We start from the raw sequence: 25391 nt of genomic DNA on the forward strand, positions 1-25391 counted from the left end.
TGAAGAACATAATGATACTTCTCACCCTACCTTCCATCTCTCCCATCATCCCTCCTCCTTCCATTCTTATTTTTCTTTTAATTTTTGCAATGATATACTTTCTTTTTTTTTTTTTAAATTTATTTCTATAGATAGTGAGAGACAGAGAGAAAGATCTTCCTTCTATTGGTTCACTCCCCAAATGACTGCTATGGCTGGCGCTGCGCCAATCTGAAGCCAGGAGCCAGGAGCTTCTTCCTGGTCTCCCACACAGGTGCAGGGCCCAAGCACTTGGGCCATCCTCCTCTGCACTCCCAGGGCACAGCAGAGAGCTGGACTGGAAGAGGAGCAACCGGGACTAGAACCTGGTGCCCATATGGCATGCTGGAGCTTCAGGTGGAGGATTAACCAAGTGAGCCATGGCGCCAGCCCCAACATACTTTCAATATATTCATTTTCACTCCTTAATTCTTATTTCCTGTGTACCTGGTAGAGGTTATATTGCAATATATGCTGGAAATTGTTCCCATTCCTTATTTGTAAGAATAATTGGAAGTCAAGGATTAGAGACGTTTTCCTCCAGACGGGACTTTGTATTTTTTGTTCAAATAACTAGAAATTGTCCCAGTCTGAGACCATCTTAATCAGAGCTAAAGCCCCAGATTTTCTGGACTAACCAGATAATGAAAACCAGGCTAAAATCTATGTAAATATTAGTTTACTCCCAGTTATTACTAAGGATTTAAGTACAGATTTTGGTGTCTTAGTTTTAAGCACAGAGTGATAAATTAGAGCTCATTTCTGGTGGGACCCAAGCTTTTAAAACAATTGTATTTGGGTCAAGTGTTATAGTGGAGTAACCTGCTGCTTGAGATATATGCATCCCATATCAGAGTGTCAGTTCAAGTCCTAGCTACTCTGCTTTTGATCCAGTTTCCTGCTAATGCATCCCCATAGACAGAGGGTAATGGTTCAAGTCCTTGGGCTCCTGCCACTCACATAGGAGACCAGGATGGAGGTCCCCGCCCTGTTGCAGACATTTGGGGAGCGAATCAACAGATATTAAATCTCTCTCTCTCTCTATTACTCAGCATTTCAAGTAGATGGAATAAATAAGTTTTTTTATTATTTATTTGAGAGGTATAGGACAGAGGGGGAGAGAGACAGAAAGACAAACTGACAAAGAGGAGCTCCTATCTGCTGTGTCACTTCCCTAATGCCTGCAATGGCTGGAGGTGGGAGTTAGGGATGCAGCTGAAATCTCCCATGTCTGTGAAAGAACTCAGTTGCTCTGGCTATCAGCACTGCCTCTCAGGGTCTGCATTGGTGGGATGCTGGAGCCTGGGAACAGAGCCATGAATTGAACCCGGATTCTCTGAAGTGGGATGTGACCCTCTTAACTGCTAGGCTAAACGCCACTCTGGGCCCAGGATTTGACTTTTGCACTACTACAGACCCATAAATCACTAAAAGCTCAGCTCAACCTCAGAGTCATTGAAGTGTTAAGCTTCCGTATTTGGGTTCTTGTCTCTCTCTGGTTTTGTTCTGTTAATTCCCCATTTTCTTGCTAACTTCAAGTGTTCAGATTTTATTTTTGTTTCACCTAATTTTTCAGTTGTCCATTTGGAAAGTTGTCCTCGATTCCTAGTTATCCATTACTCAAAGTTGAACAATGATTAGTATTTGGAGAACTCGTCTGGTATCCTGATTTTAGTCTTATACTTAATGTCTACTGTAGTTGAGTATAGAATCCTGTGTTGAAAATAACATTGCTTTTTGAAGGCATTCTCCATGTCTTCTTGATCCTGATATTGGTGTTGTGAAGTCTAATTCTGATCTTCGTTACAATATCTTAAATGTGACTATTCTCAGCAAAACCTATTAGGATCATCTCTCTATCTGTAATATTCTTTTTTTTTTTTTACTCCCCCCCTTTTTTAAAAAATTGCCTTTAGTCCTTGTATTCTCTGAGGCAAAAATTCCCACCTGCAGACCCCAGCAGCCTTGTGTCAGCAGAGAAATGTAAGTATAGACAGAACCATGACAAAGATAAACAGAGGTCCTGGGGTGGTGGTTCCCAGCGGTTGTGGTTCACAGCGATAAACCAGCCTATGGGTTTTACTTCATTCAGTGTGATTTCATCTAGATATTTATGTCCTGCAATTATAGCAAGCTTTCTTTGATAATTTCTTCCTCTCCTCCCCTGGATCTTCCACTAATCGGATAAAAGACCTCCCTCCTAGATGATTTTCTAACTTTCTTATGCTTTCCCTCTGATTACCCATACCTCTCTTTTCTGTTATGACATGTGAATGATTCTCTTTTTTCCCAATTCTTTTTCTGAATTCAAAATTCTTATCTATGTTTTTAATTTCCAAGAGCTTTTGTTTTCTGTTCCTGTTTTTATACCACATCCTGCTCTTGTTTTGTGACTGCAATATTTTCTTTTATGTTGAGAGACCCCATATGGACACTGGTTCCAGGCCCTTCTCCTTGGCTTCTGATCCAGCTACTTGCTAGTGTACCTGGAAAGACCCAGGTCATCCTGCACTTCATGGAAGATCAAAGGAGGCTCCAGGCTCCTAGTTTTGGCTTGGCTTAGCCCCAGCCATTGAAGCCATTTAAGGGGTGAATCAGCAGATGAAAGATTTTCTCTCTGTATAGTTCTGCTTTTAAAATAAATAAAAAAATAAATAAATATATCTTCAAAATTTATTTTATTTATTTGAAGGGCAGAGTGACAGAGGAAGAGAGAGACAGAGATAGAGACAGAGAGGTCTCCTGCTAGTTCACTCCTCAAATGTCCACAACAGCCAAATGTAGGCCAGGCTGAAGCCAGGAGCCAGGAACTCTATCCTGACTGTGCATATTGGTGGCAGGTTCCCAAGTACTTGGCCACTTTCTGCTGCCTGCCTGGACACATTAGCAGGATGCTGGATTGGGGACAGAGCAGGTGCTCTGATATGGGATGCTGGCATCACAGGGAGCAGTTTACCTGTTGTGCCACAATCCCAGACCCTAAATGCTTTCTTAGGGCTCCCATCCATTTTCATATTTTCTGTGGCCACTTTTATGCTTCTATTTGGGGCCATATTTTAAATTTAAATACCATTTCTATTCCATTATTACTACTACTAAAAATAATGAAAGCAAACATTTAGAAAGCATTTACTAAATGCCAACCTTTTCTCCAAACATTTGTCATCTAGTAAGTCATCTAAGCCTCAACTCTGTGAAATAGCATGTAGTTATTTAATGCCACAATAATGTTTGATAAAAATCCACTCTAAAGCTTTATTTTTTTTCACTTTAAAACTTAGGGACATTAAAAAGTGATAGCAATAGCCATTTATTATTTTTCACAAGTCACACTTTTTTTTTTTTCTGGACTCTTTTTTTCCGCTGATGTGAGCAGAGTCCAAAAGACATTAGTTTGGCTTACTCACCTATCTGCTGTCAACTGCATCGTTAATGGGAAACATGGGTGTAGATGTGGGATGGCCTCAGGTAGGACTTGGCTCTTTTACATGTGGTCACTCTTTTACACAAGGCTAGTCTAGGCTAATGTCTTTGCCTACATCAAGGTTGCCAGGAGGAACAGTGGAAACACACAAAGCTTTGTGAAGCCCAGGGTCACACTGTCCACTATCGCTTCCTCAATATTCTGCTAGACAAAGCAAATCTGAGCACTAGCCCAGTTCCACGGATGGGGAATAGACTCTGCTTCATGATGGGAAAAGCTGCAATATAAATCGAGTAGTGCAGAAGTAAAGCATGGGGTCAGTTTTCCTAGTTTTCTCCATATACAGGCATTATTGTTATCCTCATTTTAGAAGAAACTGAGATAAGGAGACACTAAGTTCTTAGTAAAAAGTAAGAATGCAAATAGGAGAGAGAGGAGCAAGAGAGGTGGGAGTTGGGGTAGGAGGGCAGATAATTGTATGTGTATAAAGATAGTTGAAAATAGATCTTAGTAAAAGGAGAAACTAAGGAACTTATTCAAGGTCATGGACTAATGAAATTGTGGCACTGCTGTTTGAATCCAGACAGTCTGGTTTCAGTCTTTGCTTTTACTATATACTATATATTCTCTCAAGAAAGTTATTAATCAGTTGAGAGAATGATAAGGGAAATGCAAAAGGTAGTAAAAAAGGTTTTGAAGTAAGTCTGTATAGAGAAAGAATGAAAAATCCCAACAAAAGAAAGCAATAGGGTATTATTGCAAGAAGATGACACTAAGAATCCTACTTCTTTTGTGAAATCAAAAGTAATTTGCCTGTTGAAAACAGCTGTCTTACTGGAGGCTACACCTCATAGTGTCAGGAAAAAGGTCACAATATCTTAAAAAATCACTCACATGGATAAGATCTTGTTTGACTTTAATAGTTGGAAAAAGGGCTTTTGCAATTTCTTGTCCTCATTGCAATTTTAACTTTAAGTTTTATGTTAAGTTGGGATATAATTGTTTTTTGTAAGATGTACATGTGGGAATATGATAGACCTCACCTTAGTTAACATAATGGAAATTCACAAATGTATCATATAGTTGACATTTTTAATTTTTGATTTATACTTTTATTACCCTCTGTAATACTGTCTTGCTGGATTTTTCAAACCCGCATTATTCCAATTCTATTGCTTTTTTTATCCACAGCCAGAAAAATTTGTTAAAATACATTTTTTTAAAAAGATTTATTTGTTCATTTAAAAGTCAAAGTTACAGAGAGAGGGAGAAAGAGAGAGAGAGAGAAAGAGAGAGAATCTTCCATCTGCTGGTTCACTCCCTAAATGGTCACAATGACCAGAGTTGGGTCAGGTTGAAGCACATGGGTGCAGGGTCCAAGCACTTGGACCATTTTCCACTGCTTTCCTAGACACATTAACAGGGAGCCAGATTGGAAATAGAGCAGCAGGGACTGGAGCTGGCACCCATATGGGATGTCAGCTTAACCCACTGCACTACAGTTCTGGCCCCTAAAATACAGGTTTGATCATAGCACTCTTTTGCTTGGAATTCTTCAGTGTCCTCCTTATCATTAGACTGAAACCTCACACTTTAAGGACTTTATCAGGTGGCCTTTCCTTACCTCCACTGTTTCCTACCATTCTTTTTCTTTCAGTTAAATACTTTGCATAATTCTGAAGATGAAATATATATTCATGTTTCAATCTTTGTTCACCTGCCTTTTTTCAAACATTTACTTCCAAGTATTTACTTCAAAGGCAGAGAGCCAGAAAGAGAGGGAGAGACAAACAGAGAGAGAGAGAGGGAGAGAGAGAGAGAGGGAGAGAGAGAGGGTGAGCACTTTCATCAGCTGTTCACTCCCAAATTCCTGCAATACCAGGGCTAGGCCAGACCAAAGCCAGGAGTCAGGGACTCCATTCAGGTCTCCCATGAAGGTGGCAGGAACTCAAGTACTTGAATAATCATCCACTGCCTCCCAGGAACATTAACAGAAAGGTCGATCAGAAGCACAAAATAGCCAGGACTTGAACCAGTACCCTGATATGGAGTGCAGGTGTCCCAAGGGGCCGCTTAACTTGTGTACTACAACGTTCACTCATTACCAGTTCTTTTGACAAGAAAGATCTTAAAACATATGTTCTCTCTCTCTCTCTCTCTCTCTCTCTCTCTCTCTCTCTCTCCCAATTACCAGGAAGATGAAATAGGGATCTAGAACCAAGGGTTCATGAACATCTAAACTATTGGCCAAACACCTGCTCCTGCACTGTTATTTTTAATATTCACTTTGTTATTACTCATGTTAATGAGCTTGAGCTTTTAGGTATTTGCTAAACATTTCTGTTACTTATGATCTTTACTTCTTTGATAAAATGCCTGTTAATTTCCTTTAAATATTTTTCTACTGTATGTTGGACAACATTTACCCTTTTCTGTCATTGTGCTTAAATATTCCAGTTTATTAACTGCTTTTTAATCTTACTATATGATGTTGAAAAGTTTAAAATAATATTCAGAGTAATCTACACATCCTTTAACATTATTTATTTTCTTATTTTTATAATGAGAAAGGCCTTCTAAAATTTGGTAGGTTTTTATCTGGTTTCATTATTTCCAATTTTTTAAAATGTGAACATCTGCAATCTATGGTGATTTATGTTGGAATGCACTTCTTGGTATGGATATAGCTTTGTAACGATTATATTCAGCTTAAAACTTACTTGGTGGGCAGGCATTTAGTGAAATGGTTAAGATTCTACCCAAGACTCCTGCATGCTGTATTGGAGTGAATGGATTCAAGTCCACTTCTTGTTCCAAATTCCTGCTAATATGTTCATCCTGGGAGGTATCACATGATGGCTCAAGGACTTGGGTCCCTGCCACCCCTGGGAGAGAACCAAATTGAGTTCCTATCTCCAGGCTTTGTCCTGACTAGGTCCTGGCTGGCTGATGAAGGCATTCAGAATAAACCAGTGGATGGAAGATCTGTTTCTCTTTCTGTCCGTCTTTGTGTTTCTCTGTTTCTCTTTTCCCTATGTACTTCAAATGAATATAAGATAAATACATAAGAATCAAAATATAATGGCTCTTTCTCCTAAATTAAAATGGTAATTTTGGTGATAGGTTTTTTATTTGTTCCTTAAACTCTATTCTTGCTTTTCATATTAAATGGCCATTTAGTGTATTCAGGACAACTTGGCAGTCACCCAACGGTCTGTCCACTCAAAGGATGCAGAGGACACCAAAGGGAGACAGGGGTGATCAGGGATCCTCCCACTTTCCAGGAGAAGCAGCTGAGAGAGTGCTGCAAGCAGTCTGTGACAGCAACGGGAAGCCACTGTCTACCTCAGTAACACTTTAGTTAGCATTTTATTTCTTCACTTACTCATTCAGGCTTTCATGTGACAGTAAAATAGCTTAGAGATTGAGGAATATTTTGTCAGGCTAATGGGAAATGCTCTTGATTCTTTTGCAGTTGTGTAAGTGACATAATCTAGTAATTTACAATCATAGAGATTTTCACTATGCTTAGAGAAATACACGATATAGATAGTGTAAAGTTATCTCACCATTTCTTTCAGTTACATGTCACATGATCTAAGATTTCTACTAAGATGTGAAAATAGTCTGTTCTCTAACCAAGTGCATGTAGATGCTTCTCCTTTAACACAAGATTGATGATAACCACAAAATCTATATAAGCCTACAAAATTGAGCTTATACGAATTGCATTCAGAAACGTGTCATCAGAAGTGTGAGTGATAGTGACAGGATATTGCTGGTATTGATGGTGTGTGTGTGTGTGTGTTTGTGTGTGACGGAAAATGGGGTCAGAGAGAGAGAGAGAGAGAGAGAGAGAGAAACAGAGCAGAAAGAGAATCAGAGAGAGAGAGAAACAAAAAGATAAAGAGAGATGCACACACACACCCAGAGACAAAGAGAGAAATCAAATGGAATCTAGCCAGAGGTAGATTTACTGACCACATCAACAGTGTTCTTTAGTAACAGGTCTGCTTCTTTCTTTCTTTCTTTTTTTTATAAAGGTTTATTTAATTTATTTGAAAGACAGAGTTACAGAGGGAGGTAGAGACAGAGAGAGGTCTTCCGTCTGCTGGTTTACTCTCCAGATGGCTGCAACCGCCAGAACTGCGCCGGTCCAAAGGCAAGAGCCAGGAGTTTCTTCTGGGTCTCTGACATGGGTGCAGGGGCCCAAGGACTTGGGCCATCTTCCACTGCTTTCCCAGGCCATAGCAGAGAGCTGGATCTGAAGAGGAGCAGCCAGGACTAGAACCGACGCCCACATGGGATGCGGCACTTCAGGCCAGGGTGTTAACCCACTGCGCCACAGCACCAGCCCCTGGGTCTGCCTCTTTCATGAGGTAGATCCCTCATTCCACCTTAGACTAACTTACTTTGCAAAGAATTTTTTAAAATATTGATTTGATTTATTTGAAAGGCAGAGTTAGAGAGAGAGGTAGAGACAAACAGAGAGAGAGGCCTTCCATCTACTGGTTCACTCCCCAGATGGCCCAAATAGCCAAAGCTGAGCTGATCTGAAGCCAGGAGCCAGGAGCTTCTTCAAGATCTCCATGGACTTGGGCCACCTTCTACTGCTTTCTCAGGTGCATTAACAGAGAGCTGGATAAGAAGTGGAGCAGCCCATATGGGATACCAGCGCTGCAGGCTGGGTTTTTTTTTTTTTTTCTTACAGATTTATTTATTTACTTGAAAGTCAGAGTTACACAGAGACAGAAGGAGAGGCAGAGAGAGAGAGAGAGAGAGAGAGAGAGAGAGAGAGAGGTCTTCCATCTGTTGGTTCACTCCCAGATGGCTGCAAAGGCAGGAGCCACGAGCATCTTCCGGGTCTCACTCACAGATGCAAGGGCCCAAGGACTTGGGCCATCTTCTACTGCTTTCTCAGGCCATAGCAGAGAGCTGGATTGGAAATGGAGCAGCTGGGACTTGAACTGGCTCCCACATGGGATCCAGGCTAGTGCTATATTTCGTTGCACCACAGCACAAATAATTTTAAGTGATTGTGTGCCCTCAGATAGAGGGCAGATGAACTTCCTTTTTACAACACAGACAGCTGGTAAAAGCAGCCATATTACCAAGTTTTCCATTTTGTAGAAAACATTGACTCCTATAGTGGTAGCTCAAAATGCAAGTGTTCATTTGAGTTTCCCATGAAATTGTGATCAAAATCCTACATGGAATTGATCTATTAATATATATTAGAAATAACAAAAAAGCCTAGCATTAATTTGATCAGTTATTATTTTGTGAATATCCCTGTTTTTTAATACCTGGAAGAATAAGAAACAAAGATATCTCACTTGCATAAATGATTGTGCTTTAAAGAGAAGTCTTCCAAATATTGACAGGACCATATTTCAATTTGTCAAGACAGACAAATTATTTAAATGATCTTGTCTTTTCCTCTAATATTATATATTGGAACATTATTTGATTATCCATTTTATACCAGGTATAATTCTAGACAGTGAGGACTTGGAGATTCTATTTTGGTATGGGGATACACATTCAATTTGACAAATAATGAGTGGCATAATGTGTAAGAAGGCTATGCAAGAACAATGAAATAAAATAAAGCACTGTAAGAGGCTTAGGGGTTGTAGTGAGGATAGGCTTCCTGCTACAGTGATATATGAGCAAAGGGGAGCTCTGTGGTGTTTGGGCAAAAAGTGTGAGAGCATTTTATGCTAAGAAGAGGTCAGATTTTGGAATTAATTGGAACTAGAAGTATCAGAATTTGTAACAGATTGGATGTAGGGAGTAGAAGATCAAATGCAAAGACCTTGAGAAAGAGGGCTCCAGATTTCTTCTGGGAACACCAGGAAATCCATTGTAGTGGAAGCAGAAGGAGCATTAGGAAGAGCAGGAGAGGAGGAAGGGGTGGTAGCGGTGGGGACAAATGTACAGGATTTTGTAGGCAACTGGAAGAATTTAGTTTCAATCTAAAGTGAGGAACTGTTTGTTTCAAGTTTATAAACAGAAAATGATATGATTTATTTTCATAAAGGATCACTGAGGCTGCCTTGTTGAGAACAGAATGGAGTGAATTAAGGGTGAAAGCAGGAAAACCAGTTTGGAAAGTATTATAATAATCCAGGTGACGAAAATTAGTGCTCAGGGTGGGGTGGTAGCAGAAAGGGTATTAGGCAGAAGTTGGGTCCTATTTGACTTGAAAGTGGAGTCATCAGAATTTATTAACGCAGTGGATGTAGGGTGTGAAGAAAAGACAGGAGTCAAGGATACACCCAAGGTTTTATGTCTGATCGTTGGAATGGGTGGGAATTGCATTCGCTGACATGAGATCCAGGAGCAGTGTTTGGGAAAGGAGGAAAGCCCTGTTTGGGCTATGCCGATCTAGAGTGTGTGTCATGTTAGACCCTCAGATGTGGATGTGGAGGTCAGGACAGAATTATGAGATTCAGGAACAAATTTGAGAGCTATCAGTGATGAGACAGTATCAAAAACCATGGATTAGAATAGAATTATCTTGGCAGAGAAGATGACGAGAATAGTTTAAAGGCCTGAGCAGAGAGGCACTTGGACATTAAATGGTCTGGGATAAGAAGATAATTTAGCAACAAACTCAACTGGAGCAACACAGGGTGAGGAAGAAACCCAGGAGTGGATCTTGAGAGCCAAGTAAAGAACAATTTTACGTGTTTCTAGCTGATTAAATAAGGTGAAAACTGAGAATGTGTCGGTTTAGTAACATGAAGGGCACTAGAGGCTTGATCTAAGCAAGGCTCAGCAGAGCGGCAAAGGTGGAGGAAGAGACAAAGGGGGCATACAAGCTGAGCAATGGGCAGAGATGGGATCAGATGAGTTTCATGTGTATGTTCTTTTTGAAAATAAATTTTAATATAAAAAATAACAACATACTGTACACTAATGATTTAGTATAGAGGAGGAAACTGAAGATGAAAGAAAAGAAGAGAGATTTGAAGAGCTGTTCCCTTGGGTAAGGTAGGTTGGACACAACTTGGTGCATAATTGAGAGGCTGGTCTTAGATAGAGTGCAGACAGTGTATCCATAATAACAGAAAAACAGAGTGTGTGAGATAGTTACTAAGAAAAAATTTGATGGCAGGAGCCTACAAGGGTGTTTTCTAATTGCTTCTTTTCTTTCTTTCTTTCTTTCTTTTTTCTTTTTCTTTTTTTTTTTTAACAAAATAGGAAGTACAAGCATCAGCCAAGAGTGGTGATAGGACAGATGTTGGAGGCAGGAAGAGGAAGCAAGACATGCAAAAAGTGATATAAGGGGTGGGGGGAATGAGTAATTGTCATGTACAAGGAATGTGGGAACAGGGAAGCATGGCAAGTGTTCTAACCATTGCAGCACTGGACAGTCAGGCGCTCTGAGGCTAGTCCAAAATTATTGCAGTTCTGTCTTTAACCTTGCCCTTTCCTGCCTCTGTTTCTGAGGAGTCCAGCAGAATTATTGTGCCTTGTCCTGTCTAACCTGTACTGCTTGCAACTTTGTGATTTATCGAATATCCTTGTCATTAGTCATTTGCACTTTGTAACTTTGTTAGCACGTTAGTGATTACATTGGCCATGGAAGTTATGTTCAGCTAATTTTGGATGTACAACTAGATTTGAAACAAGGACAGATTGTTTTCAAATCAAATTTATAGGTTAGAATTCTATAAAAATGGCTGTAATTCAGTATATTTATAACTGTTTTATTTACAAAGCGATATCTAGTATCTGGCCATAACATTTTTACCCTGGATAGTTTCATGGACAGGAAGGGAGGATGGGAGTTTTTTAATGAATGTGGGAAAGTCTCCTTCATCTGTTTTGTTCCAGGGCCAAAGCAGCCACTGGAAAGGAGAATGTTTTCTCATTTTTAGGTTTATCAAGTTAGTGGGATATAACATCTTATGGTTGTGGCAGAATGGTCAGTATCAGACAACCAAAGCTGCTTTGGAAGAGTTTCAGCACCAAGCCAGGCCGAATCCCTGAATCTCCACTGATACATGTTGATTCCAGGCATGAGGTGTTAGTCTAAGTTGAAAGTGAACTTTATTAATTTTATGAAATCTAAGTCTAATTAAAGAAAGATCATTAGGACCAGTTTGGGTCCCAGCAGATTAAGCTGCTGCCAGTGACAGCAGCATCCCCTGAGTGTTGATTTTAGTCTCAGCTGTTGTTCTTAGACCTAACTTCCTACTAATGTGCCTGGGAAGACAGCAAAAGATGGCCCAAGTATTTGGGCCCTGGCCACTCAAGTGGGAGACCTGAATTCAGTTCTTGGCTTAAATGATTGTGACAGTGATTAGGAGGAATGGACTAGAAGATAGAAGACAGTCTCTTTCCCTCTATCTCTCTCTCCCCCCCACCCCGTGTCTCCCCCTCTCTCCCCCTCCTCTCCCGCCTCTCCCTCTCCCCCTTTCTCCCCCTCTCTCCCATCTCTCTCTCTCTTTTTCTCTCATTCTGCCTTTTAAATAAATAAATCTTAGAAAAATCATTAATAGCTAAGAATAAACTATCCTTAGTATAATGAAAATTGGAATGGATAAGAGAATTTTTCTTAAGAAGATTCATTTATTTATGTGAAAGTCAGAATGACAGATAGAGGAAGAGACACAGAGAGAGACAGAGAGAGAGAGAGTGAGATCTTCCATCTGCTGGTTCACTACCTAGCAACAGCCAGGGCTGGCCGGGCGAAAGCCAGGATCTAGGAGCTTCATCTGGGTCTCCCATGTAGGAAGTGGGGATCCAAACACTTGGGCCATCTCCCACTGCTTTTCCGAGGCTATTAGCATTGGAAAAGGATCAGCTAGGGCATGAACTTGCACTCACGTGGGGTGCTGGTGCTGTAGATAACGGCTTAACCAGCTTTGCCACAGCACCACCCCCCACCCCCAGGGAAATTTTTAAAAAGCTAAGGAACAGTGTATTTGAAGTCAGAAGTTTTGAATTTTAATCCTGGCTTTCCCGTTGACCAGACACCTTAAATAAATCCTGTAATTTGGGAGGCATTAAACTTCCTATTCAAAATACAGGCTTGAATTAGATACCTTTTTTTAAGAAAACTGTTATTTAATAAATATAAATTTCGAAAGTACAACTTCTGGATTATAGCAGTTTTTCCCCCCATAACCACCCTCTCACCCGCAAACCATCCCATCTCCTACTCCCTCTCCCATCCCATTCTTCATTGCGATTCATTTTAAATCATCTTTATATACAGAAGATCAACTTTAATATATACTAAGTGAAGATTCCCACAGTTTGCAGCCACACAAGACACACCAAGTATAAAGCACTGTTTTAAGACTATTTTTACTGTTAATTCTCATAGTACAACACATTAAGGACAGAGGTCCTACATGGGGAGTAGGTGCACAGTAACTCCCATTGTTAACAATTGACACTCTTTTTTTTTTTTTTTTTTTTTTTTTTTTTTTTTTTTTTTTTTTTTTTGACAGGCAGAGTGGACAGTGAGAGAGAGAGACAGAGAGAGAAAGGTCTTCCTTTGCCGTTGGTTCACCCTCCAATGGCCGCCGCTGCAGCCGGCGCACCGCGCTGATCCTGGCAGGAGCCAGGAGCCAGGTGCTTTTTTCCTGGTCTCCCATGGGGTGCAGGGCCCAAGCACCTGGGCCATCCTCCACTGCACTCCCTGGCCATAGCAGAGAGCTGGCCTGGAAGAGGGGCAACCGGGACAGAATCCGGCGCCCCAACCGGGACTAGAACCCGGTGTGCCGGCGCCGCAAGGTGGAGGATTAGCCTATTGAGCCACGGCGCCGGCACAATTGACACTCTTATTTATGATGTCATCAATCACCTGAGGCTCTTGTCATGAGCTGCCAAGGCTATGGAAGCCTCTTGAGTTCACAAATTCTGACCTTATTTAGACAAAGCCATAATCAAAGTGGAAGTTCTCCCCTCCCTTCAGAGAAAGGTACTTCCTTCTTTGATGGTCTGTTCTTTCCACTGGGATCTCACTCACAGAGATCTTTCATTTAGGTCATTTTTTGCCACAGTGTCTTGGCTTTCAATGCCTGAGAAACTTTCATGGGCATTTTAGCAAGATCTGAATGCCTTAAGGGCTGATTCTGAGGCCAGAGTGCTGTTTAGGCCATTTGCCAATCTATGAGTCTGCTGTGTATCCACTTCTCATGTTGGATCATTCTCTCCTTTTTAATCTATCAATTATTATTAGCAGACACTGGTCTCTTATTTATGTGATCCTTTTGAGACTTAATCCTGTCTTTATGATCAATTATGAACTTAAACTGATCACGTTAGTAAAATGGCATTGGTACCTGCCAACTTAATGGGATTTGGAGTCCATGGCATTTTTCTTACCCTTAGTTGTAAGTCCAAGTGAGCATGTGCCGAACTGTACATTTCCTCTATCTCTTATTCCCACTCTTATTTTTAACAGGGGTCAATTTTCAGTTGGATTTAAATTCCTAAGAATAATTCTGTGTTAATTAAAGAGTTCAACCAATGGTATTAAGTAGAACAAGAAAATACTAAAAATAATGAAATAGTAAGCTGTTCCTCAACAGTCAGTAAAGTCTTGTTTTTCATAGTGTCAGTTTCACTTCTAGAGGTTTCCTTTTAGGTGTTCAAATTGTTGTCACAGATCAGGGAGAACATATGATATTTGTCCCCTTGGGACTGGCTTATTTCACTCAGCATGATGTTTTCCAGATTATTCCATTTTGTTGCAAATGACCGGTTTTCATTTTTTTTTTAACCACTGTGTAGTATTCTATAGAGTACATGTCCCATAACTTCTTTATCCAGTCTACTGTTGATGGGCATTTAGGTTGATTCCAGGTCTAAGCTATTGTGAATTGAGCTGCAATAAACATTGAGGTGCAGACAGCTCTTTTATTTGCCAATTTAATTTCCCTTGGGTAAATTCCGAGGAGTGGGATGTCTGGGTTGTGTGGTAGGGCTATATTTAGGTTTCTGAGGAATCTCCAAATTGACTTCCGTGGCTTTACCAGTTTGCATTCTCACCAACAGTGGGTTAGTGTCCCTTGTCCCTCATATCCTCACTATCCTCATATCCTCTGTTGTTTGTTGATTTCTGTATGTGAGCCATTCTAACTGTGGTGAGGTGAAACTTCATTGTGGTTTTGATTTGCATTTCCCTGATGGCTAGTGATTCTTGTTATTAATCCTTTATCAGTTGCATAATTTGCAAATATTTTCTCCCATTCTGTCGGTTGCCTCTTCAAATACTCTTCTAGTGCTAAAAAATAATTCTATGAAATGAGTCTCTATTAAATTGTTATCATCTATTAAAATAGATGGCCAAATTTTTCAATGTTTATTCTAAAGTATTTTATTTTCAAGTTTCAAAGAAAATAGGTCTGAAATTTTTGATAATAAAATTAATACATACATTTATTTTACATATTCAAGAGAAAAAGAGACAGAAGCAGAGAGAAACCTCCCATCTGTTGATTCATTCTCCAGATGTCCACAACATCCACAGTTGGGCCAGGCAAAAGATGAGAGCAGAGAACCCAATCCAGGTTTCCCACATAGGAGCAGAGATGCAACTGCTTGAGTCTTCTAGGATGCACATTAGCAGACAGCTGGAATCAGGAGCAGAGCAGAGGTTTGAACCTGGAACTCTGCTATAAAGTGCAGGTGTCCCTACCGGCAACTTAGCCACTAGGCCACACGCTGGACCCATACATGTTTTTGTTTAGTTTAGAAAACTGAACACCAGGAACATGGACAAAAAAGCACATGGAATCCCCATTTCTCCCTAATAACATTTTGATGTCCATAAGGCTGCTGCATATAATGTTGTTACTATTGTGACTGGGATACAGTTCATTTAAATTTGCTCTTTAGTTTGTTGGAATAGGAAAGCTACACTTAAAAATATTAATTTCAGCCGGCGCTGTGGCTCAATAGGCTAATCCTCCTCCTGAGGTGCTGGCACACTGGGTTCTAGTCCCGATGGGGGCGCTGGATTCTGTCCCGGTTGCCCCTCTTCCAGGCCAGCTCTCTGCTATGGCCTGGGAGTGCAGTGGAGGATGGCCCAGGTGCTTGGGCCCTGCACCCCATGGGAGACCAGGAGAAGCACCTGGCTCCTGCCATCGGATCAGCGTGGTGTGCTGGCTGCAGTGTGCTGGCCGCGGCAGCCATTGGAGGGTGAACCAATGGCAAAAGGAAGACCTTTCTCTCTGTCTCTCTCACTATCCACTCTGCCTGTCAAAAAAATAATACTAATTTCTTAATCGGATGCTTTTTCTAACCTCATATATTTAAAATTTTTTATTATTTATTTGACAGATAGAGTTATAGACAGTGAGAGAGAGACAGACAGAGAGAAAGGTCTTTCTTCCATTGGTTCACTTCCCAAAAGGCCGCTATGGCTGACACTGTGCTGATCCAAAGCCAGGAGCCAGGTACTTCTTCCTGGTCTCCCATGCTGGTGCAGGGCTCAAGCACTTGAGCCATCCTCCACTGCCTTCCCAGGCCAGCAGAGAGCCGGACTGGAAGAGGAGCAACCAGGACTATAACCAGCAACCCATATGGGATGCTGGCGCTGCAGGCAGAGGTATAACCAAGTGAGCCATGGCACTGATCCTTAAGTTATTTTTACTCAATATCTTCTTTTCTTCATATAGAAAATTATTTTATATGCAAACAAAGTTATTTAACAAATTCTGAGTCTCTATTATCTAATGCTTCCCTTTTACCATCTTCACTTCACATAGTTTTAGAGAGCGTTTTTCAGCAACACTTTAAGTTGCATTTATAGAACAATGTTTAAAAAATTTTTATGTATTTTCATTTTATTGGAAAGGCAGAGAGACCAAGAGGAGGAGAGAGAGAGAAAGGAACTTCCATTCACTGGTTCATTTCTCAACTGCTTCTCAAAATCCCACAAGAGCTAGGGCAAGCTGAAATCAAGAGCCCAGAACTCACTGTGTTTCTCCCACACGGATAGCAGCAACCCACCAAATACTTGAATTGTCACCTGCTGCCTCCCAGGTGCACATTACGAGGAAGCTAGCGTTGTAAGTGGAGCTGGACATGAACCCAGACATACCATTAGGGGATGTGGCCATCCCAAGCAGCATCTTAACTGCGTGCCAAACACCTTAAATACAATGTTTAGAAAAAAGTTTCTGATTGTTAGTTTGAGCTTTTATTTTTTCTTTAAAATCATGTTAAAAGTCTTCAGTAATAAGATAAGAAAGATGTAGAACAGGTTTTTGATAACTATAACAATTGCAAAGTATGTTCTTAACCTATTTGTGGGGGAAATTATATTAACAAACCTATTATTGAACCATTTTTATATTCTGGGAATGAGCATCAGTTGGTCACATAATAGTAGAATTTTGATAACATTTTAGTACAGACCTGTTAAATTTATGTTGCGATGGAGGTGTGGTTTTATTATTTGTGGGCTATCTTTGTTGGGTTTGTGCTAGGGTCACACTAACTTCTTGTAAAACAATGTGAATCTTTCCTTCTTCCTCTGTGGTCATAGAAATAAGCTCTGCCTTGAAAGGTGAAGGAATTCTTCTGGAACAACTTGCTGTACAAAATAGCTTTGTCAGTGCTTTCATTTATTGATTTGTTTGGAGACAATTTGGTTCACCTGTATTTTTTTCATGAAAATGTCTTTCAAACAAATTTTCAAACTTGTATGCACAGGGTTGAATGCTTCATATAAAGTACTTATCTTCCTGGGAACTTAAAAGAAGGGGAAGTCTCTGTAGATAATAGTTTATATTATTTTATAGATTTACAATTCCCTTGACACTGTAGTTCCTTTTTAAGAAGTTGTTCTCTTCTAAAGTAAATCTCTTTGCAGAGAATTTGCTAAATCTGTGTTTTGCATGCTGTGCTTTTTGGCATATTTTAAATACAACCTTTGCTGTGATACATTTTTGAGTCAAGAAGACTGTATGTAATTTTGCTCCAAAAATAGCATGTACAGATTATTTGAGGTTCTACCTTCTGTTTACCTGGCTGCCATTTTAATTCATTCTTCAAAATATAAATTCAGTTAGGCTGTACCTGAGGCTGGTGGGAAAAGAGCTACATCTACAAAAAGCTTTATTTCTTTGTTTTTTCTCTGTATGTTCTGGGGGCATTTGTACCATGTCGTTCTAGCGTGCTGCATGAGTTTGAGTGCAGGTGGGTTGGTGAGGGAGCTGGGGGAAGAACAACAGGGTGGATTACATGTGCATCCTGCATTGGTAGTGGGAAGGAGTGCTCCTAGGAGTGTGGATTATTCACCTACTTTTGTCTGGTTAGGTGAGGAGTTAAGTTGAAGAAAAGCTCCAGGGACTAAGGGCTTTTAGTTTGGTGAGGCCACTGGCCCCCACCCTCCTATTTCCTGTCCAATCTCATTTGCATCTGTGACCGTTGCTCACCCTTGCTTCTAGAGGCCCTAGATTATAAATATCCTTCCCACTGCCATGTTGGAGAAAATATGTAACACTTGAGAGTAGCCCTGTTGAGAAAACAATAGCAGGAGAGTGAGGAGCAGTTGTTTCCTTTTCTGCGTTAGGCTTGCGTAGGATAGGGACAATCCTTGGCCAAGCCTCTTTCTTCCCAGTCTTCCCGTGGTTCTGGCCCTTTTCTTCAATTACTCCCTCAATGAGAGTTGAAAGAATTTGCTTTACATACCGCCCTGAAAGGTGCACATTTTTAGAAGGGGAAGTTGCGCTGGCACTGCGGCTCACTAGGTTAATCCTCTGCCTGCGGCGCTGGCACCCCAGGTTCTAGTCCCGGTAGGGGCTTTGGTCTGTCCCGGTTGCTCCTCTTCCAGTCCAGCTCTCTGCTGTGGCCTGGGAGTACAGTGGAGGATGGGACAGGTCCCTGGGCCCTGAACCCACATGGGAGACCAGGAGGAAGCACCTGGCTCCTGGCTTCGGATCCACACAGCGCGCCGGCCGCAGCGTACCGGCGGTACCGGCCACTTGGGGGGTGAACCAACAGAAAAAGGAAGACCTTTCCCTCTGTCTCTCTCTCTCACTGTCTAACTCTGCCTGTCCCCCCTCCAAAAAAAAAAAAAAAAAAAAAAAAAAAGGGAAATTGCACATTAACAATGGATATTTTTCTTTGCACATTGACTGTATTTGTTAGTAATTCCTGCCAAAAGTTTGAGATAGAACATTGGCAATATTTAGTTTCAGAACTGATAAACAATTTCCTTTCCATTTTTATTTCTTTTTGTATATATCTCTCAATTTTCGGAAGAAGGTTTTTGTAAAGGTTCTCACAAAACCTTTTTCTTTCATGTGAAAACAAATGAGTAAGACATCTTTAGGGCAGTTGGTCATTTGAAACATGAGATAGTCAACATCTCTGTGGTCCTCAAAGACTGTTCCTCAGGTGTCAGTTCCAAGTCATGTTAAGAAAAGTTAGTAGAAAAGGTTTCCATGGTCAAATAAACGTTAACACTAATGAAGCAAAAGTAAGCTTGATTGTTTACTGAGGAGCTTTTCAACACCATTGATACACCAAAGAGCTCTGTGACTCTGCAAGACAGACACAATATTCAATAGTTCCCAGAAATTATTTTAACTCAATACCTTTCTATGTTTTTCTTCCAGAAAGTATCACAAAGAAAAAAAATTAGTAGAACACACTGGAAAATACTGTTACAAGAGCATCATTTCCTAACTGCAGGTGGAGAAGTTAAGAACAAAGAAAAAGTCTTCTAAATTTTATCCTTGCAAATTTAACTAAAGTTCTCTTTTCTGCCTTTCTGTTCTCCCTCTCTCTTTTCCCCATCTGTGTAAGAGATGCTTGGCCTGCTATGTGCAATACAGAACAGCTTACTTGATTCATGGTCTCCTGTATATATGTAGGGAATGCATTAATATCATTATCATTATAAGAATGAGTTCAGCCCCCTTCTCACTTTCATGCACAAAAGTGTGTTATTTTATCTTTTCTCCTCCTACCAAAGATGCCAAGAAGGCCATCAGATGCCAATACCTTGATATTTTACTTCCCCGCCTCCAGAGCTCTGAGAAATAAATTTCTATTCTTTATAAATTACCCAGTCCCAGGTATTCTGTGATAGCAGCATGCAATGGGCTATGTCAGAAAATTGGTAGCAAAAGCGGAGTGTGCTATAATACATACCTAACAATGTGGAAGTGGCTGTGGAACTGGGTAGTGGACAGAAGCTGAATGAGTTCAGAAAAGAAGGCTAGAAAATGCCTGTAGTGCCATGAATGGAGCATGGAAGGCAGTTTTGGTGAGAGCACAGGAGAATGTAGCTGTAGGGAATGTCTCAGTTGTCTTGGAGTTTCTGTAAGTGGCAGTTCCAGAATGCTACTAGATAATATGGACAGCTAGGGAGAGTTTCAGAGTGATATACCAGCACATCTAGTGGAAGCAATTTCTAAACAAAATCCTGAAGGAGTTGCACAGCCTCTTTCAAGTTCACAGTTGAGGACAGATTGGTTTGGGGGTATGGGCTCAAGGCATCCTCCATGCGTGTGTTGCTCAGCATTGTTTCGGAGCTCTCCTCTTTGCATTTTGGTGCAGCTCTCCCTGGCTAAGCCACACCTGTGGCTTCAGATGTGGCTGAAGCAAACCACTCTGGAGGGGCAAACAGTAAACCTTGTCAGTGTCCAAGTTTCCAAGTGATGTTTATTCTGCAGGTTCACAGCATGTAAGTGTCAAAGGGCATAGCTTCTTCCATCAAGATTCCAAAAAACATATCAGATAGGCTAGGAACCCAGGTAGGCAACTGACACAGGGGCAGAAAATAGGGTTTTACAGTCCATAAAATGCTTTTCTCACACCTGCTGTCAATGTTTTTTGGAGAAGGAATTCAAATTTAAATGCTTGGATGTAAGTATCTCAGTGGGGGCTCTGGCATTAAGTCTGCTGAGGTCTTGTTGGAAGCTAGGAAGCAAGCCAGAGTGGGAAACTAGCCTCCCCAGAAGGCTGGCTCAATGGACGGTGGCCAGGTGGTGAGGGGAGGGGGATGACTGGAGAACTGAATCCATCTCATTCCTAATAATGCAGCCCTAGAGTCCTGCAGGGACATGGCATGTATGACTTACACTTCTGTAGGCAATTTGAAGCCCAGGTGGTTGGTACCTCCTAGAGAGCCAGGATTTAGGGTCAGGACCCTTATCATAAAGTATTGATACACAACAGAAGGGACTGACAAGATCTATCTATGGGGTGTAGCCTCTGACACGTGACCTAGTGTTGTTCAGTCTGGTTACTGAGCCTGGAGTCCAGAAATGCCATCAAGTGTTAGAAACTGAAAAAAAGTAGATAAAGGGTCAGAGCTGAGGATGGAGTGGGAATCAACATTTCAGGAGATTGTCAGGCCCTGTGCATAGGGAGACCAGTCACTAGGGCTTGGCTGTAACCAAATGCTTCCTGATGTCATTATTTGAGTACACAATGGTAGAGTCAGGCAGTCATGGCAGAGCGCCACTGAAGAGTATCTTGAGAACAAGATCCGACCTGGTTGAAGGGCAGAATCTGGGTACAGGCCCATTAGGCTCTTTCTTTCTGGGAGATTGAAGTTTAAGAAATGTATCACTGAAATGTCTCATGGCGATATTCTCAGGACTGACAAGATGGTGAGGTTGCATGTGGGAATCGTAGAAGCAATCACCAGAAGCCTAGTGTTGTGTTTCAGATGTCCTTCCAACTGTGGCCAAGGCTGTGGATTATTGAGCTCCTTGTATCCATTCACTTCACCCATATTCATACAAAGATAACACTGGTAATAGGAATTCCCACTAGCCCCAAACACCAAACGTCTTTTTTCCCCCCTTTTATATTCTCTCTTTCACCCATTTAGTTACAAAATTAGGTAAGCTCTCTCTAAGTGATGACTCTAGGTGTGGTTTATAGAGCTTAGTGTAAAATAATCTGATTTTCAGAGAAGCATTGAGGTCTTTTTCCAGAGATTAAGCATAAGAGCAGATAGGTGGAGATTGGTCCAGAGTCCATTTGTGTCCATATTCTCTCTTCTTGTTTTTGCTTCTTTTTGCTGCCATTACTCTTGCCCTTTTGAACCAACTGTTAGGGAAGGAGAGGAATGATGAGTTTTCCTCAATAATAACATTGAGCAAAAAGGGGAGGGAAATTGGGAGGAAAACCAAGGATAAGCAACCCAGGAGAAAGTGGTATCTTTTTACTGTTTACGTTGGGTTTGCAATTTCTGGTGACCCAGGTACTTATAAATATATCATATTTTGGGCTCCACCCAAGAACATTATTATCAGGATCTCAGTGTGTGAGGATCCAGAGGTTGGAGAATGTCTAGCACTAGGCCATTACAAAGCCATGTAGGAATTGTAAATTGTATACAATTATATATTTATATACACACATATAAAATATATTTTTAGCTCCTACATTCACATGAATTCTATTAATGAAGCTAATTCTATTAACAAGTTGCATATAAGTTCCTCAGAGTGTTTATAGACTGCTCAAATGGAAAAGACAGGTTTAATTGTCATATGTGTTTGAGAAATTCTAAGTGAATCAAAGTTACCTTGAGTTTTTTCTTTCTCCTCTTATCTGTACCTTCCTCCTCTACTCCCTCTTCTTCTCCCTCTATTCCTCTTTCATATTCTTTTTTTCATCCCTAATAGGCGATACAATTTGAACCATGTTCCAAGCCTACTTGACCTAAGAATGTACTTTTTTCTTCCTAGGACTATGGCTCTTCAAATATCCAACTGAAGCATGTTTGGAAGACTACTCTGTGGGTATAGAAAGTATTTACTGGGAGGTGGGGGCCCTTGTTCTCTGTGACTGCCATTACCCTTGCCATCTTTCAATCTTAGAGGTGCTCCTCAATCTTAATTTTGCTCTTAAAGCTTTCTCCCTGATTATACAATCAACAGCTAAGTAACTAGCTCCTAAGATTTTTCTCAGACCATTCAGTGGAGCTATCCAGGGCAGGGCAGGAGGAACTCCAGGTCCTATGACCTTGTGAGACAGATAACCCTTTGTCTCGTTTTGTTGCATTTACCTAAAGATGGTCTGGGCTACATGAAGATGAATGTGTAGCAAGTACACTTGTATGAATAGATGTACATGGTCTCAGAGGTGAGGCAAAATATGCTTTCCTCATGTAACATTGTTTGAGAGTTTCTGAGGGTGGTCAAATTCTGAAAGCAGAGTCTATAAGCCTACAGCAGTAATTTTGTCTTCCTAGATTTTTTGCCTTTTCCCTCTGAACTTCATTATTATTATTATTTACTTATTAAAGTAGAATAATAAAACTGTGCTTTAATCAGTTACAGAGGAAGAGATTAATATGACTTATTTTCTTCCTGATGTCCTTGTGCATTCATGTGGAAAAAAAAAACGTAAAGAATTGGTGAAGACTGAAATGATGGGAGGAGGTACCGGTCTTCACGTAGCCGGAAGATTTTCCAGAATTAAAAACCATTGTTCCTCTTGATGCTCTCCTTCCAGAACATCCACTTGCCACCCCATTTAATGCTATTTATATCATTAGCCAGATAATGTGCTTGATAAAGTTGCCTGACAATAGTAGGAATTTCTGTTGCTTCCTTTAACTTCAGCAGAATAGAATTTCCAGGTCCTTTTCCCATGTTCCAGCAGGCGGTTGTGGCTCTCATGATACGCAGAAGCAGACTGTGCTCATTGAAAGGAGAGAGAAGCTGAGGAAGAGCCATACAACAAGTCCAGTCCTTCATATGAGACCTAGGAAAGAGTAAGAGAGAAATGAACGCTTCTATCAGACTTTTAAGCGAAATTTCTCTATTAAAGCTATTATATCTTTTCTCAGAGTTGCTAGAAAAATTTGTCAAAGTAATGATCACATAGTTCTTATAACAATGAAAATGTTTCTAATATTTTTGATTCTGTGTTTATTGATATTTAAACACTTCAGAACTTTTGTGCTATTTAAAACCTCAAAATGTCTTCTCAGTTTCCATTTTGCTTTCTAGAAACTTAATTTTTAAATTGTACTTTTTAAAATGTATAATTTGTTTTTAATTAATTTTCCCTTCTTTGCTTGTTTTTTATTTTTTTTAATTTTTTTTTTTTTTTATTTTTTGACAGGCAGAGTGGACAGTGAGAGAGAGAGAGAGACAGAGAGAAAGGTCTTCCTTTGCTATTGGTTCACCCTCCAATGGCCAACAGGGCCGGCACGCTGCAGCTGGCGCACCACGCTGATCCGATGGCAGGAGCCAGGTGCTTCTCCTGGTCTCCCATGGGGTGCAGGGCCCAAGGACTTGGGCCATCCTCCACTGCACTCCCTGGCCATAGCAGAGAGCTGGCCTGGAAGAGGGGCAACCGGGACAGAATCCGGCGCCCCGACCGGGACTAGAACCAGGTGTGGCGGCGCCGCAAGGCGGAGGATTAGCCTAGTGAGCCGCGGTGCCGGCCTGCTTGTTTTTGCCAGATGGTTTTGAACTACATTGTTCAAGCTTGTAGCAATCAGCACGAGTCATAGAGTTGAGAAAAATTATGTCATCATCGTATTCATCACTACAATTGCCTTATCATGATGAGTCCCAGATATCAAAAATCAGAAAACTTTCATATTCTATACAAAGTTATTTCAAGATATATCATTGGTTTTTATTTGAGCTTTTTAAATTATATATTAGTAACAAATAACATTTATATTTCATTTAACCACCAGAGGGAGCCTTTAAATCTATGGATTCTAAGAGAGAACAAAAGTAAAATAAATAAGTAACAGATTTTGTTTTTTGGTTAAAAATGAGAAACTCAGTCTACTGTGTATTATGGTACTATGGCACACATGTTGGATCTTTTGTATAAAAAGTACCTAAAATCTTGTCCTGCAGATGCTGCTTTATTTTACTTAACAGGTATTAAATAAGAGTGTGTAACTTGTTTGAGTCATTGTGTTACCTTAATTCCATATTCTAATTTTGGACAATATTGACTCATTACCTACTTTGAAAGTATTACTTTACTTCCTGTATCTCCTCTCTTTTAGAACCCGGTTTGTCTCAAATTGTATTTTCCATTGTCAAAAACATGAATTCTTTTTCATAACCATAAATTCAGTGCTCAACACATATTCTCCTTTCCTTATTTCTTTGTTTTGGTCAAATTAGCTGACTGGTAAGATTTCAAGTTAAGAGATTTATTTAAGAAAGGTCTTTAGTTCTCTTGATACCTTTCACGTTTGGGAATGACTGTTTCTTGCACTTATGTGATAAAGTAGGTATAATATTGTCAGGTCATGTTTTCTCTCCCTCATCCATGGTTTTATTTTCTCCCAAGGAGATCAAGTGCTTTAGTTTTTTCCCCCTACAAATTGTATTCGGTGCAGAATGGGAAAGGAAACTATCTATCCATATCCTATAAGCAGAGCAAGTCCCTGCAGAGTTGATTTACCCCAGTAATGATGGGTGCTAGATTTCCAAAAGCCATCTATCTTCCTTATAAATGTCAAGCATCTTGTAAATAAGTTTCTTAGTTACATTTCCTTGTGGTCTGCTGGAGCTTACTTTTTAAATGACTTCATTGGATTACAATGGTATGTCTAAAAATTGCAGGTATTTTCTGTATAGTATTGTTTAACTCCTTTCCCCATTTCTTACCTGGATTATTTTGTTGTTGTTGAGTTTCTTGAGCACTTTATTGAATCTGGGTATTAATTTTTTATCCATTACATAGTTTGCGATTATTTTCTTCCATTCTGTCAGTTGCCTCTTCACTTTGCAGAGTGTTTCTTGCAGTACAGAGCTTCTCAGTTTGATGTAATCCCATATTTCAGCTTTGATTTCCTGTGGCTCTGGGGTCTTTTCCAAGAAGTCTTTGCCTATGCCAATATCTTAATGAGTTTCCCCAATGTTCTCTAGTAATTTGGTGGTTGTAGATTTAGGTTTCTGATCCATTTTGAATAGATTTTTGTGTAAGGTATAAGGTAGGGGTCTTGTTTCATACTTCTGCACAT

The 25391-nt window shown here is 40.4% G+C and overlaps 1 long non-coding RNA gene across 7 annotated transcripts in view; it reads left to right on the top strand.

Moving 5' to 3' along the window:
• The window catches only part of LOC103348070 (uncharacterized), a 61515-nt gene that overhangs the window by 16133 nt on the left and 19991 nt on the right, over window positions 1-25391 (top strand). For 5 of the 7 annotated variants that reach the window (XR_007918635.2, XR_011389147.1, XR_011389148.1 and 2 more), the window contains exon 4: window positions 22132-23162. This is a non-coding gene — a long non-coding RNA (uncharacterized lncRNA). Of the gene's footprint in view, window positions 1-19038; window positions 19115-22131; window positions 23163-23515; window positions 24492-25391 lie in introns of those variants that run through there. The other 2 variants (XR_007918637.2, XR_011389151.1) reach the window with 2 other exon arrangements.

This window comes from Oryctolagus cuniculus, chromosome 6, assembly GCF_964237555.1.
Source record: "Oryctolagus cuniculus chromosome 6, mOryCun1.1, whole genome shotgun sequence".
Taxonomy (NCBI): Eukaryota; Metazoa; Chordata; class Mammalia; order Lagomorpha; family Leporidae; genus Oryctolagus; species Oryctolagus cuniculus.